The sequence below is a fragment of the Balearica regulorum genome, chromosome 13, assembly GCF_011004875.1.
Source record: "Balearica regulorum gibbericeps isolate bBalReg1 chromosome 13, bBalReg1.pri, whole genome shotgun sequence".
Lineage (NCBI taxonomy): Eukaryota > Metazoa > Chordata > Aves > Gruiformes > Gruidae > Balearica > Balearica regulorum.
In genome coordinates this window covers 18,042,140-18,061,988 of record NC_046196.1, presented here as the reverse complement: position 1 = coordinate 18,061,988, position 19,849 = coordinate 18,042,140, and the positions used below count along the sequence as shown (strand labels likewise).

Genomic DNA, 19,849 nt, shown 5'->3' with positions numbered 1-19,849 from the left:
CAGGTTAGCATCTGATGCTTTGTAGAAGCAAGAAATCTTTGAATCATTCTCAAAGCTTCCATATTTACATGCAACTATTACAAGCCTTTACTAATTTTTGCATATACTTATTGCTAAGTATGGGCATTCTCTTTTCCACATGCAAAAGCTATGGCAGCAACATGACCAAAGCCAAAACTGGGAGAAGGGTTCCTCTGTGATTCAGGTGAGATCAAGCTACTACTGCAGTCTGGGAAGAAATAATGTTTTTTACAACTAAGAGTTTCCATTATGCTAGAATAGGGACTGTACAAGACTAATCTTTAGACAGACGTATGTCCATGCAATCCTTCTCCTGGATCTGCTGATTCGGACCTTAATAAAAGCACTGAAAGGCCTCCTCGCCACATCAGCAATCATGGCATAGAATTGGTGTCCTGAGGACAGTTCTGAAAGATGGAATGCAAATATTTACAAGCGAGTACGACTCATTGGAAAATTAACTTTATGAGATATTTATATTCAGATAGTTTCATTTATGGCATTCTAAGGTTATTCTGGGTTCAAGGTTTCTTGGGTGAAGATGTACATTAAGGAAATGTATGAAGTTAGCTTTGGATTTTATTGTGAAATGTTACTGTTGGCATGAATTCCCAGGTGAAAGAACTCCCCTCCCAAAGAGAAGCATTTGTATTCCTACCCAAGTCCTACCTATACAAGTTAGCTGTACTTCAGGAATTTTCTGATCTGCTTTCCCTGTCTCAAAATATGGAAGCATTTTTCCTTCATGAGTTTTTAAAACTTCCCTATCATATTTACTTAAGTCTCACATCTCATCATATGTTTGGGAGGGTTTTTTTGGTTTTTTAATTTTTTGAAAATTGAACCAGAAAATACATTAGCAAATTCTTTTTCCTGATTGTTTTGTGAATTGTATTTTCAAACCCATGGACCTGACTGAGGCAGCCTCTCTATAGGAGGATGGAGTGAAAGAAACCCAAAAGGTCATCTAACTTTGCAGGTAGATGACCATTTACCAGATTGCAAAAAACCCTCAGCTTTTCAGTGCAATAAATCTCTACAAAAAATTTCACCCCACAGTTCCACCCCTTTCTGCTGAGACACACACAAAGACTAGTAGACTTCAGCAGCCACACAAGGGATTATACACTGTAGCTTTTACAGTAATGTAGTAAATCCCCCGTGTTCTGGACACTTGCATTAAGCGGTGCTTTCTTTTGCAGATCTTGTTCATGATTTTTTTAAAAACATAGTTTAAGAAATAACAGAGGGTGGGGATTTTTTGCTTGTTTTGGTTGATTGGTTTGATTTTAAATACGGACCCCTAAGAGCTGAGAGAAAAACCTGCCCTATACATATTTTCATACTTGTGAAATAGATTCCAACTACGTTAGAACACTGAACTTAATACAAGGGTTGTTGTAAATACTAAAGTGAAGACCAATGGGTAAAAAAACCCAAAATAGTGACAACGCCACAATATGCAAACTGCCCTTCCAAAAGTATAATTGACATGTAAGAAACTGAAGGATGATTTTGCTAGCCCATATTTATGTCTTGAGAATATACCATTGGAAACTTCCACTTCCCCCCCCCACAACATGGAGCTATATAGTTCTATCTCCACACTCACTGCTCTTTACACGATAGAGTAAAAAATTCAACCCACACAATCTTAAATCTTCTGAACACCAAAATATCAGGTTTATTTTTCCAAATTTCTCATAGCATAGTACACGATTTGTGACCTGAGCTGGTGAAAAAGTTTGCCTTAGAATAAGGTGCTACCAAAGCAAGGAACTGCATATTATCCGTTGATCCACCACTCGCGCCATTAACTTTGGCCCATCTCTGTTGGTGCTGGTGTCCAATGCCTTGGTGCTGCAAACACTAATTTGTAGAATATTCTATTTCTGTGACTAGTCCTAAAGATCTGCCTACCATGTCTGCTTAAAACAGAGTGAATTCTACACAACATGAGATAGATTTTGCACCAACTAGACAAAAGAAACTGACAGTTTATGTCTTTGAACAATGAACAGTACCAATTTCTGAATACACTCCACCAAACTTACTGCACTTTTGCAGCCCCACATCATTCAACTGGAAGACCACTGCTTCGGTGGGCACAATGAGGACACAAAAGTTGCATGGGGGATGCAAATTCACAGGCATTAAAAGATGTGAGGAATTAAACTATTACGACAAGGTGAAAGATTTGGAGACCATCCTGGAGATATAGGTGTCTCCTCCTGCATATTGTGTAGATAGGCACATAGCTTTTTGCTGAGTCACTCTGAAGTTCAGTATTAATCTCTCTTACAAAAACACAACAGAAAAAGAGCTGTATCTAAGCTTTTTCTGGCACAAACAGAATTAAAGTTGGTCATGACCCATCTATTTCAAGAAATCTAATCCTCTATGACCAAAATACTATTTCAGAAAGAAAACAGTATTTTTGTTCGCTGCTGTTAGCTGTAAAGGACAAACCCTAAAAACAGAGGGCAGATAATACCTAGCCATCAGCAGTTCTCTAGAACTCTATTTATATGTGGTAGGAATAGTATTTGTGGACAGAAAAACAATGAACAATTTTATAAAGCAAAATAAGCTGCATCAGATACACTACCAGTCATACAGGAAAGACGTGACTCAGGTATTTCATAGTTATCCACTACCTCCAGGATTAAAAATTAATCACGGTACTGTTTCATCCAGCACATGCAAGAAGCCTTCAAAAGCAAGCTTCTTTTGTATCAGTAAGTTTATACGACAACTTTCAGTTGTCACTTAGAAACAATGAAATAATACTACCAATCTACCTGGAAAGGAACCCAGCTTGAACTTTTTAAAAAAAAAAATTCTTTTCACAGGAAATAAATTATCTGTAACCAGCTACAATTAACCAGTTATGTCATCAGCCAAATGTCCCGAGTTCAGACATCGCATCCATTGATTTAGCTCAACAAATTGCAATGTCAGGCTCTAGTGGCATTATTCTTTGCTTTTTGCAGAAGAAGTTAAAGAAAGTCTCTCTAGGATAGAAGAGAGAATGTGTTTAGGTGTTTTAAGAAAACATCTTCCTTCCATCCCTGCAAGAAAATTATGCTGAAATATAGCTCCTAGGCAAAATTTGGCCTCCTAGCAGTTACACCCTCATTAGTACACTAGCCAGAAAAGTTGGAAATGTTCAAAACGCACCTCTCAGACCTGGAATTAAGCAGCACAACCTAGTGATGAAGATGGCGATAAACTTGTAAAAGTTCACTAGGAATCAAAAGCATTAGAAATCATCACTTGTTAAGTATAAGCTTATAAAATGAACTAGGTATCCAAGAGTTCCTAAAGAGCAAGAAGAGAAAATTTGGGTTTGGTTTCCCCCCCCCCGCCCCTTCCTGTTAACTTTTAGATGATAAACACTGACATCCCACAGAAACTTCCCAATACTGGAAGTACAGGCCTAAAAGTTCACAACCGGAGGTGGTGCAGAGCCTTGAGCCGAGGTTACATTCAGCGTATAACAGCTGCTTGAACCCGAGACAGCAGCTCTGCATGTAACCTTATCAGGCAAGGTAAACGTCCTTTTACATCTCAGTCTGCCAAGTTGTTCAGAAACAAGAGAGAGAAGCGAAAAGACTGCTGTTTATATGGACTTTTGTAGGCAGAAAGCATTGGACGCTAATGGGTTTTTTCCTCGTCTAGCAGAGAAAATTACAGTAAGGACTAAAGATTGAAAGATTGCTGAAGCCAAGCATTCAAACAGAAAATAGAACTTAAATTGTGAGGCTGATTAACAACTGAATTAAAGTCCAGAAAAGCAGTAGATTCTCCATTTCCCATTATCCTCAGACCAATGGACACCATTCTGAAGGATGCATTTACACCCAAAGACAGATACAGACTCAATACAGGAGTAGCCAAGTGAAATGTAAGGCCTTATGATATACAGAAGGTCAAACTAGATGATCAGATGGTCCCTTCTGGCCTTAAACTCTATGAATCTCTGAATCACAGAAAAAGAACACAAAACAAGTACAGGAGGTGGAAAATAAACCACAAATCTTGTTAAAAAACGCTTGTTCCTTCAAACAGAACTGAATTCTACTCTGTAATTTGAGCCCTCTTAATTTTACCAATGGCATGCAATTCTTTTGATGGGCTATTTGAAAATTTGTAAGTTTTCATTCAAAAATATTTGTTTAAATTAAGAGTGGATAAAATCATAAAGGCAAAATTTGTCTTCATTATTAAAGGGTATAGACTTAAAAACGGCCTTCCTTTCAGATGAAGGAAACACATCTTCTTACTATAGGATTCTATTAGTGCAATCCTTGAATCCACCTCTGAACATCCACTGAAATGTGCTTTTGGAGAACGCACAAGATGAATGTCATATTCACTCAGCATCCATAAATCAACTTGAATAATTTAATACCTGTTGAAATTTCCCTCCAATTTATTATATGAAATAATAACATGAGAAGTAATTACAATAAAGAAAAAGTTCAGGTGCAACAGCATTAGTTCAACATCTAGGATCAAGTGTCAGTGGAGATTAACAAATTTCATTCATTTTATCTCCAGTACTGGAGACACGCTGCTCCCAGCTTTAATAGTCAGGAATGTCTGTTAGTTAAATGACTTTGTAAAGGCAGTCAAGTGAGGGCAGACAGCGACAGTTTAATTAGGGAGCTTGCTATAACTCTATCTGGGAGCTGTAGGCACTGGACTAGAACAAGTGTAAAACTGCACTCAATACTGACTAGCGGCCCCTGCGCCCCAGCCAACAAAACCCTCCGACACAAAAAACCCCCAAGAAGATACTTTTCATGGCAGGTTCTCTCATTTATTCTGGCGTCAGGTTGGCTACAGGTGAACAGGAGCAACATAACCGCTGCAGCAGAAGAAAGGTGAGGTTAAGAGAGCAATCGTTTATCTTGTATTGATTTCTGGACACTATGTCCTAGATACATTCCAAGATAGAATGACAGCTTTCTGGTTTGTGTCGGTAAGAGAAGAAAATCACTAGCACCAGTATCCATTGTTTTCCTATCATATTTCCTTTCAGAAACACGCCACACTTAGATTTTTATTCAGACAAGGAAATCCAAACAAGTTTATTACAGAAAAGGAGGGTTAGGGGATGGTTAATCAGCCATTTGTCTTTGCTGCTGGGTAGTTGGGAGTCAAAGGGTCAAAACCGAGCACAATTGGACCATTTGGCTTTATCTCAGGTAACCCTACATCTCTGGTAATTGAACCCATTTCACTCGGTCAGAGTTCCTGTCACTCATATTCAATGTCTGTCATTACTGAGAAATGCTTCATGACATATTACACTGACAGAACCACCACGGCAAGACTAGAAAGGATCCCCAGGCACCAGAAGCAGAAGACAATGGAAGCTTCTTTCAGACCAGTGATGTTTAACATTTTATGTGCTGACATTGTGACTGTAACCACAATATAACAAAAGTCTAGCAAATGGAAGATCAAAAAAATAAAAAAATCCATAGTTTATCTGCTTCAGGGACTAGCAGGCAACATCAGAAATAAAACAAACTGGCAGCTCCAAGGTTACTTGCACATAAAACCCTTAGAAAAAGTTACATACTGTACTATGTGTATAAACACACACATTTCATACTGGACCCAAATATAATACTGATTTTATTTCTGATAGGTTTTGCAAATATTACACCTCCCTTAACTATAGGGCATCCAAATCCTTTTCTTTCTTCTACAGTTTCTTTACTTACAAGTTGCAAACAGTATCAGGAAGTATGATTTACATTCCCTCTGATATGCTGAAGACAAGGGAACACACCCTAGCTTTTGAAAACCTCGGAAACGCTCCTGCACATAGAAATTCTAAAAGCAAAAATGCCAAAGTTATCTTCCTGCTTTTCAGCTTTATAATCCTTACAAGTGATCCCCTAATTTATTTTTTTCCACAGAGGCATTACTACACTTTGTTAGGTCACCTCTGCCGCGTTTGACAGGCGCACCACTTACCACCACCACACTCTACTTCAACCCAGATTCCTTAGACCATGCAATTTTTTTGCCAGAGTCTGTCTCAGTCTAGAGGCTTAAAATTCTACAAATGTATTAATTGCATGTTAAAATTCTATTAGCACATTCATTAGAAGAAACAGTGGATGAAAAGCTGAGAGACTTGGACTGGGAGATGGGAGGGGGGAAGGCAACAAAAGAGACTGAAAATTTCATTGTGATCTTAATGGGTTTAACTCAATTTTACCTTCTTTTCATAAGACTGTGGAAGCAAGGTATCTAACAAGTCATTTAACTGAATCTCTTCAAGTAACTGGTGTGACAATTGATTTCACTGTATTTAAAACGTCATTTCTAAGAACCAGCTTTAAACTAAAAGAGTTACTAGATTCCCAAGAGCCTTTGCTAGGTACCCAGTCCAAATATTAAGATTGTATTAGCTGTAATCTACTATTTGTAGCATTTTCTTATACTGCTTTAGTGACATCCAGACCAACCAGCAGAGAGAAATAATTTCTTTCCATCCTGAGTGTCCTGAATGAAAAATAAACAAGATTAAGTTGTTCTCCCAAATTTGGTGGAAGTTCAGAATTTTAGCTGAGATTATTATAGTAAACACTCATAGCTTCAAGGCTGAAGCAAATACCAAAGGAACATCAATAGTGCGAACAGTTAGCTGCCATCCTAGGATTATAATGAATTTCACACGGAGTAATGGAAAAATATCCTTAAACTGGATGTCTCACATTTTAGGAATCAACTTTGATTAATTTAGAGGATTAAACCAAATTTTTTCACAGCCTTCATGCAATATGCAAGTGATTAATTTTAAATAAGGAGTTGCTAGGAATTCCGAGATCAATAAGGAACTTCAGCATTATTCACTATCAGCAAAAGAAATTTGAATGGCAAAGTCATCTTCAGCTATGAAATTGGTCCATGACAGTCTGAGAATATACTGCCTGAAGTTCATAAGAGTTCTAATATTAAAGTGTTTGAATATTAAGTAAAGTACATTATTTCTAAAGCAACCATTATTTTCACTTTGAGAATAATCTGTATTTCATTGTGAAGTACATTCACACACAAAAAAAATCTTACATAGATTTAGAAACTACAATTCGCAGCAGGAAAAGCAGTTAAGATGTCCGATAAGAAATACATGACAAAGAACAGCACAATAATTCAGCCATTAATAAATCTGGCACAATAACCGTTATCTTGTCATAATACTTTATGACAAGATACTACATCTCCAATCCCTCCATGCTGGAGTTTTAGACTGTATTTATATGCTAAAAGCCTCCTTCGACCCAGACGCTTCAATTCAAAGCTCCAAAACCCCACTCACATGTACCGGCTCAATTCAACTCCCTATTTCTGCCCGTTGCCCTACACTGAGTACTTCTATACGTAAAGCAGTGAGCAGGTTTTTGGAGTGCTATGGCCAAAGAATCAAAATGAATGATATTCCGGTCTATAGCCTAGCAGGGAAAAAAGTGTTGCAACAATTTTTCTAGTGCTGAAATACCATTTCACCAAATGTTCCTGTCAAGGCATGGTTTAATTACCTTGGCACCCATGCCACTTATAATCACCTGTCATTAGCGACTAGGCTTGCATCTGTTTACACGTCTGTCAGAAATGCCAGCCCAGATGAAGTCTAAGAATAAGACAACTTTTGCTGCTAGCAGTTGACCCCAGATGTGGAAAGGTCATCTTAAGGTTATCTGTCCCCAGAGTAAAACATGTACGGTAACTAAAAGGTTTATTAATTTTTTAGTTTATAAACTATTTGATTATTTCTATATCGAATTAGAGTGCTCTAAGTTAACAAGACAACGCAAGCCAATATCTATATTCTTTCAAAAGTATTTTTGATTTTTTTTCTTGCATTTGGAGAGATTTTTGTGAAACCCTTTCCAAATTTAGTTATCCAGAATGCAGCTATTTGCTCTAGTCCATTAAACTGTTTGTTTATTGATTAGCTGCTTTCCTCAGAGACAACCTGAAACAGAGAACAAAGAACTAAATTCTAACTCAAGATATAATTTTATAGGCAAGAGTAGCTATAAATGTGGGAGCGAAGCAAGCATGCCAACGAACATTTTAAAAAGATAAGAGTCACTAGGCAGTGACATTGTGAAAACTTCAGGTTTGGCTGGACTACAAATTCAAATGTCATCTTCATCCTGACTTTAGAAATGTGCGTTTTAGGACAGCCTCTTTAATAACTAGTATTAGTGGCCATCTCAAAAAAATTATGTGTTTTTAAGCCATTTCATGGGATATTTGGTTTGCAATTTTCTCCACACAAGGTATCTTTCTACCGAGGCAAATCCTTCCATCTCCTACGTCATTTATGCTGAAAAAGGACTGCTGTGGATTTTGGAAGTACTGAAAGTCAGTAGTATTTTGGTCTTGGAACTCCATTCAGCGACTGGGAGTTGAAATTCATAGCAAACCTTTTATAAAAAGCATAAGAGAGAAAACTAGATAATAATCTACTGCACAAAGAAATAAGTACGGCAGTCTTTGACAGAGAAAAATATGCAACGTGTATTTCTGTGACATGCATTTAAACTAGATGTTTCTGATCGTTGTTTCATCTATTTTGATTCAGAACTGATTACGCACAAGAAAAGTCCCATCCTCAAATACACACTGGTGGGGGACACATTGTCTACACAGAGTTTGCTCACGGCACTTTTCTGTAGATTACACGCATCTATTTCAAAGGTATTTGGCAACAGATAACGACAACATGCAAAACTTTCACAACTTTCAGCTGCAGAGAACTCAGTACTACAACGCTCTGCCATACTGCTTTCTCAGCGTGGATTCTGCAAACATGAGACTTCCCTCTCTTTCACTGTTTTTTTTTTTTTATATATATATATATATATAAAAAAAACCAGAGCAATTTCATCCAGGAATTGCAAAGTGCTATATAAGGTAGAATAAATAGGCTAAGCTATACTACAAAGACCTTTCTGGAGGTCCAGAACAATTAAACCATTGCTCTGCATCTCAAGTGATTTATAATGCAGGAGGCTAGGGCAAGACAAGACAAATTCTGAATGATGTTCTGGCAAACTCTGCTTACTAGAAGGCTCATTCTGTATCAATTCAGTATACATACCAGGAAATGAGGTATGCATGCACACACATGTTGGGTGGTAGGGAAATGACATACTAACAGGAGGGGAAGAGCCTATTTTGATAGTTTTTATAACTCTATGACTAAGACTCCTAAACTAAATAAATATATTTAGATCTAAATAAACTAATGGAACTACTGGAACTAAATAGATGTATTTTCCACGGGTTTGTGCCATACAACTGGAACACTCACTATAAGCTATTCTAGCTATTTGGTGAATATCTCTAGAACAGGTAAATGAGTAAATTACAAAAGGAGTTTTATGGCTCAGTCCTACAAACACGATCTGCTGCAGCGCTCGCTCTTTAAAACCACAGCAAGTTAGCTGTGCATTCAGAAGCGTTTTGAAGTATCGAAACTCTTAATACGTGTCAGCACTCCGAGGGCAATGCCCCGCACAGCACAGATACGCACCTGCCTTCTCCGTTACACAACCAGATGTGGGGCCTCGCCGGTATTGTTGCATTCTAGCTCCTGATGAAGGACTGGAGATAGCTTTTTGTATACACTATTTCTAGAAAAGTCAAAGGACCATCAAGCTCTTCAGCCGGTAAATTAAGAGAGTTTGCTGCACGCGTATTTTCACATCTTTATAATGTTGAAAATAAAAGCTTGCAGATGTTACAGAAACATGCAGCTATGGTGAGTACTACAATTTAAATACACTTTCTATCCTTGTAAGACACATGAAACAAAGCCAAGAACTCTCTGGCTTTACATTCTAGTGAAATCCAAACTGGTCTGAATGACTATAAATGCTTACTGTTTGTCTTGGCTCCTACCTATATCAGATTCAGACTGGAGAATCTTAATGAAGAAATTATAAGGGATAAAATGGATATTTCTAAATTACAAGACTGCAATTCCAGTGGCTCAGTATATCAGTTTTCTGTTTCATCTAAGCCTGCTGTAAAGAAAATTGTGGGATCTGACAACAAAGGATCGAAAACATTTACTTTCGTGAGCCAAAAGCTTCTTGCCTTGATTACACTGAAGATTAACACACCCCACCCCACCCCCCAGAAAAAAATCCCAATAAAAAAACCCAACAAAAAACCCCAACAAAACCCCCAGATCAAGATCGGTTACATTTTGTTAAAGACTCAAAGGGGCGTAGGTTACCAACAGAATGGTCACCAGCAGAACTTTAAAGTGCACTCAATTAAAAAAGTCTACAATTGCAGTTAATCTAATGCTGAATTTTAATCCTAAAAGTCACGTGTGTGTTTTTCAAGTAACTTTTAGGTTTGCACCACTAAAAATCAAGGGGAAGCAAGCACTGCCATTAGGTCTTCTGCTTGACGGGGAGACATAACACTTGGGACTGACAGTCCATCGCCACCAGCACCCTTTTTTACTTTGGGTTTTTATCTGACATTAATGACTCCTTGGCCAGACGTCCCTAACGTGGCCTGGCCATGTTACCCGGCAGCGCTACTCACACCCAGTGCGGAAGGAGAACGCAGCATCTGTGGGAGTACAACAGCCCAGTCGTGCCAGCTTCTGTTTCGCTTTGAGTCAAATCGGTAGAATCGGATTAACAAGTAGAAAGACATGATCTATTGCACGTAGGATGCACAACAGAATGAAAACGCCTTCCTCGAGGTTTGTACCAAAGCCATAACTGGTATCTGAATAAGTAACTTCAATTGAAACATAATGCTCCCAGTAATGTTAACACTGACACAGAAAGCTCCCTACAGTCGCTATGCAGTTTGCCGGATGGCGAGTGTAATAAAATTTGTGTGTTTGCCAGCCAGAAGTGCTTCAGAGACCAGCGCTGAGGATGCACCCTCACGGCAATCACCCCCCCCAAGGCAACTGTGCCTCCTACCCTTACTCATCGATAACTGATTTCCTAGAAACCACAGCAAAGATAAATATTGATATAGAGCGTTTGACATTACGTAAGCTGAGAATCCCAGTGGATGGTGCACACAGGACAGGACAGACAAGGAGCATTTTCCTGCCAAAACTGAACGGCAAGTTCCATAGAATATAGAGCATATGCTGTTCTTCCAAATGCTCCCAGTCAGCATGTGATTGAGAGCTTAAAATATATTATTGATTTATTATAGGTTACTATTTCTAGTATATCTTCTCATAATAAGTGATGAATAAGACTAAAAGAGAGAGGCATTAATACAAAAATGGAAAAAGAGTAGGACCAAGGATGCACGGACAGCATGAAGAGGGGAAGCAGACAATAGAAAATTTCTGAAAATTTTTCCCTCAAATTCCTTGAGGGAATACTAAACAATTTGAGTAACATTTCAAATATTACTACTATTATTTTTATTGTGACATATCAGCCATTCACAATATTTTCTATAGCTATTTCATACAGTAGAATAGCTACAAATTACATTTTTTTTCTAAAATATAACACAGATAAGGAGATACAGTCTATTTTCTAAACTGAGGTATACTATTTATGTATTATTACACACTGTGCTGTAATAATGATGTAACATTTTTATTTTCAAATTAAGGTGGAATTCCTCCCTCCCCCCCAAAAAAAAATGTAGGGATATATTAACATTCTTAATAAACAAATATAAGCAACTACACCAGCGTACAACGAAGTTCCATATCTAAAACTAAATGCCTTCAAAAGTTTGGACAAGGTGGTAAGAGCCAGCACAGAGGAGAGGCCACATCTCCTCACATTTTTAAATACCATTAGCATACATTTTTTTTCCATAAGAAAATAACCCACAAAACCAAAAATAATTAAAAAAAGGTTTCTATACTGAAGACAATACTGTAACACACAATATGCGTAGTTTATAAACTTATTAACAACCCCCCCCATTATTAATTGCTGGAGCTTTTCCATCGTGTCTCTGCTGCTGACCACGCTAAGCCTACGAAAGCTGTCGCTCAGTCAGGTTCCCGAAGCGTGTGTGGGTTTATAAACGCATACATACAGCACATACATATTTATATGCTTTTATAAGGAAGGTTATCAAGCCTTTCTTAGCAGTGTGGTAATAAATGAAAGCTGAGACATATAATCACAGGTCCTTAAGAGGAAAATATGAAATACTGACAGACTCGAGATACAGTTCTCGCTGTCCCCACCTCTGTTCGCTTCCTTCAAACATGACAAGTCCGAGCTCCTATTAGAAACTCTAGCCTTTACTATCCAAAATTGTTGTCCCTCTCTGCTGAGACAGAGCGCCTTACTGACTACTGATCATCGAGGACCATAAAAATTATCTCTAGTTCGGAACGTGGCTCAGTTCCGCACACATAAACCTGGCGTTTCCTCCTTTCACTCCGTTATCCAACGGCAATTAAAGATGGGATGTTATATAAGAACCACCCAATATTCCGAGCCACAATTTACGGTGATGCACAGCTACCTGAAGTTTGTGAGTACTTCCTCCCATGAGATGTATTCAACCACACAGAAAAATAATAAATCCCTAACCTATATTACTTGTAAAAGCTCATTATGTTCCTGCTCTTCACTGTCCTATAACTGAAGTTACAATTCAAAGAACTACAAAGAACTGTCCCCTAAAAGTAAGCTCGTGGGTGCAGAATTCAATTGTGAACCATCTGGTTTTAGTTTTCCACCTTCCAGCATCAGCGGTGACACTGGTTATGCAGTCTAAAAAAGAAGTTTTAAACAATTTTATCAATATACACAGTATTCAAGAAATGAACCCCGATAGTTTCAGCTAAAATATTTTTGGTTTAGAAAAGACAGATGACTCATGAAAGATAAGCCAGCATACCTGCAACAAACAGATTACCAGAGTATAACACGGGACGTAAAGCTTGCCATTTGCACCATTAGGTTTGCCACAATAAACGAGACGTTGTACGTGATGTATAGCACAGGAAAGAAACCACAGCTGTTTGCTTCGGTAGAGAAGTACATAGGTGCTCTGCACCTGAGTCTGCAAATATTTATTAAGCCCTTAACAGTGAGGTTGTGATGTTCAGAACTGCTACTGCTAAAAACCATTATCTATGGATAATTAACTATGTCAGGACACTGAGGTCCTAACATGAGGTCCTCATAATTCCCCACTAAGGGAAAGACACTACAACATTATTAGAATATATTAGTAATATTTAACAACAGGATCATACTATTGGTGTTTTAATAACAAAGGCTGAATACCATAGCAGGCTTTAAATTATTATTAGTTTCTGATGGTGCACATTAAGGCAAGCTTCACAAACTCTCAGTTTTTGTTACTACTAAGCAATGGGATACACTAACAAACAGAACAACATCTAATTAGAAAATGGTTTTATTTGTAAATAAAGCATTTGTGTCCTTGCAAGTTTAATTATTATTAATGCAATTTTCTCCTATCATTTGCCAGCAGAAATCTAAACTTATTGGGGGAAAAAAAAAAGGAGATGGAAAAAAATTTCTTATTTTTACTTGACCAAATAATTCACTTGAACTTTGGAACCCCTTGTATTTTTTTCAAGCATTTTTAGAAACAGCTAGTAAAAAAAAATTTTTCATCACGCAATAAAAAGGCTTTTTGACACATGAAGACAAAAGCTTCAGGCCGTTTATTAAGACTACTTCCTACTGTGTTGGGCTTTGTTTTATCTCATAATTAAAATCACACCTGAGCTGGGCCATCTGTGAGAGTGTATTAAGTTTCTTACAAAACATGAAAATCCTTTCATTTTTTCCATACAAATGCCAATAAATCTTGTAGGGGGTTTTTTTGGTGCATGACACAGAAAAATAATATGCTTAAATAAAGGTCAGGCTTTGAGCAAAAAAAATGAGCAGGCAAACAAAATTATTTTTCTGTATTCATGAATTGCGCCTCATAATAGTGATACATTTTAAAAAGCTGTGCACTTAAACATAAAAATGAAACCTTTTTTCCTTTGATATTTGACAGTATGTTGTTTTCTTATGGTTTCTTTTGTAGGATAAAAATAAAAAGTAGTAAAAATTGAAGGATTAGTATTTTCCGTATCAGTTAGCAATTAAGAGTGTGCAGAAAAGGTCAGTCAGCACTTTTTAAGATCAGCAACTATGTTACTACGCTAACACATATGCTTTTAGGTTCCAGTGAGAAAAAAAAAGTTATGTTATTTCATAAATATAGATACTTTATAAAGTTCAAGGGGTTTTTTTGGGTTTGTTTTGGGGTTTTTTTTTTTTTTAGTTTGTTTCTTTTGGCTGGTTGGTTCATTTGTTTTAAAACGCTCATCAGAGAGAGACCAAGAGGATTTCCTTTTACAGAAGGACATCATGGAGAGAGAGAAATCCCTAAATATAGTTCAAATCCATCAAACCAAGAATACGCTTTTTCAAGAAAGCACTTCCATGTGCATAGTACAACTGAAGGACTAACGACAAGAGGACCTAAATCCATGCCACAAGTCAGACATATACTTAAAGTAAAAATTCAAACACATAAGTGATTCTATTTACTTCATTGCAACCTACATTCCTTCAAAGACACTATATACATTCGTGAAATTATCTTGTTTAATGCTTCTGTTGAGTCAGGAACCAAATACATATCAAGCTTTTGCTTCTTAATCATGTAACTTTAATTATGCAATTAAATTTGCGCAGTAGTCTACCAATCCTACTCAGAAAGTTTTAAACTTCTCACCCAAGGCAAACGATAAAATGGTTATCTTACCCATCGACAGCAAATGAATGAGAAGGCCCTAAAATGGCAGGGAAGAACAGTGATTTTCCATCTCAGAGTAAGAAAAGAGCAAGGTATGGGAATATTGTGAAATAAAATAAAAAAATTCTTTCACATCAAAACGTACTGTGTTAGAGTACAATAAGAGAGAGCAGTAATGGTAACTTCTTTTCATAGGCGAACTGAATGATCAAATGGTCAACTGCATGCAGCGCTCCATTGATTTCACAAGATACAACATACACAGAGGTCTTCCCATGTTACTGGAACTTACAATTATCTATTAACAAGCAGAAAACTTGAAAAATCATTTTTTTCTATTACAAAAATACTAACAAATTATTATTTCTTTTATTTATACATTTTGAAGCACCAAGCTTCAACACTGATCTGCACAACCTATTACTGATTTAAATCCCTTCGATATTTACATATATTTGAGCTACAAAATTATTTTTATTCTTAGAAATTCATTTGGCTGACAATGCACTTAATCGGCAAACATATTTCATTTGAGTTCGTGTTCTTTTAATTTACTTCTTTTACAAGAAAAAAGGTCTCAATTCTGTATGTCATAAATAAGACTCTAAAGCCATAAACCCCCCTTTTTTTCCAAATGTTTTGTGGAATCTAATGACTAATACTGAGGCTATTTTGAAAATCCTTTTTCTTCTTGGGTTGATGACATAAAAAAACCCATATTGAGTCATGTTAAGCAAGAAACAGCAACATTTTTTTAAATGTGTCTGCCTGTGATGACTGAGTGGTCTGGATCCAAATCCTACATTGTCCTCTCTCCCATTATTTTACAACTACTTTAATCCATCTTCCCAAAAAAGAAGTGTGCAATACTACATAGTTCAATCGCTCTCCAAATGCAGTTTTTCCTGTTGAAGTTGGCCAAAAGCCAAGAAACAAAGGCACTTTATTCTGAAAAAAGGTTTTCTTCTTCAAATGCATAAACAAGATTTCTTATATTTAAAAGAGAACTTTGGTAATCACCATTTTACATGCCAAATTACAAACCATAAAGACTTTTCCAATCGGATGCGTCTTTCTGGAGCAGTGTCACAAAAGTCTGAGATTCCATCATAAGAAAATGTGAAGGATATTTACCGGCACCTGTGCCCTGATTCTCTTCTCAGTTACACTAACTTAAATCAAGAGTAACTCTCTTGAACTCAGGACTATTGCAATGGTGTAAAATGAATCGGTGAAGAGACGATGACAACAATGATAATCAAGATACACTCACACAATTTTCAGCAAAATGTTACATTTTTGGATGTACAGCAGTCGTCTTACCCCTTTATGGGACATTAAAATTCTCAGACTTCTTCCTTGTCCCCAACCTTCCCTACCTACACAAATTCAGCAAAAATTTAGTAAGAACTATACTACAGCAACTGCAGATACCTCCCAGTTGTGATGCAGAATCATAAATGGGGAGCACCCCATACTGGAGGGAATGTTTTGGCAATACTGATGGATAACCTTTGTCTAACAATTGACATCCTGCAGTGTAAGAAATGATGACGTAGATGGCCAGGTGAAGCAACCCCCATTAAACGGTATACGCTAGCATCAGTTACAATTCTTCCCCTGTCTCTTCTGGGAGAGGCAAGGAAAGGATGAAGTCGAGAAGGAACTCTACTTCTGAGGAGCAATGCCTCTGGGTCTGCTCTTGAGGTGATCCTGTTTTCACACCTCGCTTTGCCCAAGGCTGTGCCTAATGCACACCTTCCCTCCAAATAAACTAAACGAATACGGGATTCTCGTCCGTAGGAGTTTCTTCTCTGAAATACACCGAAATGTGTATTGTTGACTCTGGGAAAAGAACGGGCCTCTAAAAGATACCACAAGGCATATTTACTGTAAATTCCAAGGGAAAAGCAATAATGAACATACCTTAGAAGTGTACTAATTTGCACTCTCTAATCAGCCTTTTCCCCCTACTTGGCAAACATATAAAAGGTCCAATTTATACAGTCAGCATTATTTTGAATAATTTTTCTTCCCTGTATAATGAATGATCAAAAATAATCGAAACTGAATGAAGACTGTCAAAACAAATGAACAATATATGTTTAGATGCATTTTCCTTGCTGGTTTTCATTATTGTGTTTGTTCATTTTCTCCTCAATTGAATTCGCGACATTTACTCATTCACAATGGGTCTGCACATTCACATCTGCACAGCGGTTGCCTATGGAAATGCGTTAAGTATCAGCTTTCAGTGTTCCTTCTCGTATGCCCTCCCAGCTGTAAATGAGGTTAGGAAACAACACTGTAAACACAGAAGCCCTTTCAAAAGGTAAAAGAGTGGAAGAAAAAAAGCCTCTCAGGAAATTTGATTTGTACTTTAGGTTTCATTCTAAAAGGAACACCCAAAGCTTGACAGCATTTACAAAAATATTAAATACAAAATATTAAAGGAAGAGACAGCAGAATAAGGCATTGTATTTTTAAGGTAGTTTTGTATTTTTACTATAAAGAGCAGAATAAGTCATTGCAATAATAATACAAGTGTACTACAAAAATATAAATAGCACTGAATGCCGAGCTCATTGTTCTGAGCGGTGGGTTGCTTTATTTTTCTTTTTCCTTTCTTCTCCCTCTTCTTTTAAAGAAAACAAGTGTTTGCAATTCCTTCAGCAAAATAATAAAAAAAATCACAACATAACAGGACACACACAAAGATGTCATAAATAATTCCAATATAAACCCATGCTAATTTATTTAATGTGAAACTCCCAACGCAAATTACTTAGCAGTGAAATTGCACCTCCTCGTATTGTGCACGCGAAATAAAAGCGAACAGATGTGCTCTTCTAAACCAAGCTATTGCTACAATTAAACTAAGAGTCATTTTACAAACCAGCGAGCTATTTCATCTGCGTCTACGGTGCTAATCATCTTTTCTCCACTACCCCAGCCCAACGGAACAGCGAGTTATTTATAGAGTTATCTATCTTGCACTTTGCAGATGATGCCTAACATTATGACAACAGTGAAAAGGTCTCCGTACCTGCCTACCTAAAACAAGTTTCTGTAAAGTAATGAATAGAGACAGCTCGGGGACCATCCACCTGCACCGCCTGCCTCTTACTGCCTGCAACGCGAACCCACCGGGGACCGGCAGAAGGTACTTGGCTGACAGGGCCAGGACAGCCTTTCTCCTCGGTGACAGCCTGGGCCTAGCCTCCTCAACCTGACCCACCATAATTCCTTCACAATGCAGCAGCGAGGCAGCTGACAGTAGCAGCTGCACCTCCTAAGCGAGATGGATGGAATTTTCATAACTAGTTCCCCAAGTTACATTTTACCTTCAAGATAATTTATGAGCTGCTGTGGAGCCTTGAAGAGACAATATGCTTGCCATAAAATTAACTGTAACAGTCTTGTAGGTTATAATTAACACTGGGAGGGTAGCACCAACTGGATGAAACACATGGCATAATTGATGGTGAAACTGGAAATTAAGGAAGCTAACAATATCATTACTGTGCACATCACTTTAGTGAAACCTGTGCTTTCCAGGGGTTAATTACAATCCCCTTCTAACGTACACATTCTGACGGGGAGTGGATGAGTGTCACAGCTAGGAGGAGGCAGGTTTGCTGGCAAGGCCACCTTGCACCTGGACTGATGTATATATTGTTTTTTTTTGCCTGGGAGAGATATACACGTCAAAGCAGCAGCACCAGCACCTGAACATCTGGCAGCAGGCACGCTGTAGCTTAGAGATAGATGACTGCTCAAGCCTCATAGAATATTTCATTTTCTCCGCAGCCAGCATACTTAACAGCAAAGAAGAAAAAAAATCCTCTGCGAGATTTCACTTAATGGCACACATTATTAATTTAAATTACTTGAGCAAAGAAAAACATTTTAACTTTATATTGCCATAACTTAGCAGCAAATTAAGATTTTTTTTTTCATCAGTGTATTATCATCTTGGTTTATTACATTAGTCTTTAGAAACATGCAGAGCAATCCTTTTAGCATCTTGCCTGTCAAGGGAATACTGAACTGAAGATGCAATGCTAGTGAGCTAGTTAAGCAGAAATAATATTATAAACTGCTGCCATCTTTGGGAAGGAGAATATGCGATTCATCTACCTGTATCTAAGACTCTACTCTAGTCAAGGCTTAGGGAATCATTAGTGTAATGTATTTGTTTGAATCTCTCTCAAATTATTTTAATGAAACTTTTTTTTTGCTGTCCCTGGACAAGATAGGTGAAAATATAGAGATAAACGATGCAACAGTGTCACCTACAGGCAAGCAAAACAGTTAAAGACCTTCTCCAACATTGCACCCTCTCAACCTCTCAAATCCCTCTCTTCCCCTCCTTTCCCCTCCTCCAACCTCCCCCTCAATCCCTAACACACACACATCTGGATTTGGGAATTATCCATATCTCCAAATATACAAAGAAGGGCAAATACCAAAAATGCTTTCAGGATGGCCTAATGTAAAATAATTACACCTTATATGTAGTAAACTATGCCTTACAATAAACATGTTGTACAGCTAGCAAGTCATCTATGGTGGAGTGGATACATTGATTGCCTTTCATCTCCTGAGCGCTTGATCAAATCCACCTTTACAAGGTGGTCAAAAATACTTCTGATAAGAACACTTTTCAGAACTCAGAAAGACCAAATGTTGACATCATGAAATATGAGAAAATAAAAATGAGAAAATGTCAACTTGCCTAAAAACAACTAGCAAAAAATTTTAAAACTATTGTCTAAACTTGTACAAAAAATGCCCTGCAGTATAATTTGGAGCTAAATCTACCTCCAGCACATCCAAGGCATAACTGATGGATCCATTCAGCTTACCTTCGTAGAAAGAGTGGAATGCTCTCTTAACAGTAGCTCTTAAAATTCTCCAAACTCTCCTTTTCCAACAGAATCTCCTTTTCTCCTAGTATTACTGCTTTTTACTTTAATACTCGATAGTCTGTTGTTAGCTTCTCCCACAAACCCTGCATTTTGAGAGCCTGCTT

The 19,849-nt window shown here is 37.5% G+C and overlaps 1 protein-coding gene across 6 annotated transcripts in view; it reads right to left on the bottom strand.

Moving 5' to 3' along the window:
- FTO (FTO alpha-ketoglutarate dependent dioxygenase) overlaps window positions 1-19,849 on the bottom strand; it is a 252,510-nt gene that overhangs the window by 111,224 nt on the left and 121,437 nt on the right. The window lies entirely within an intron of this gene.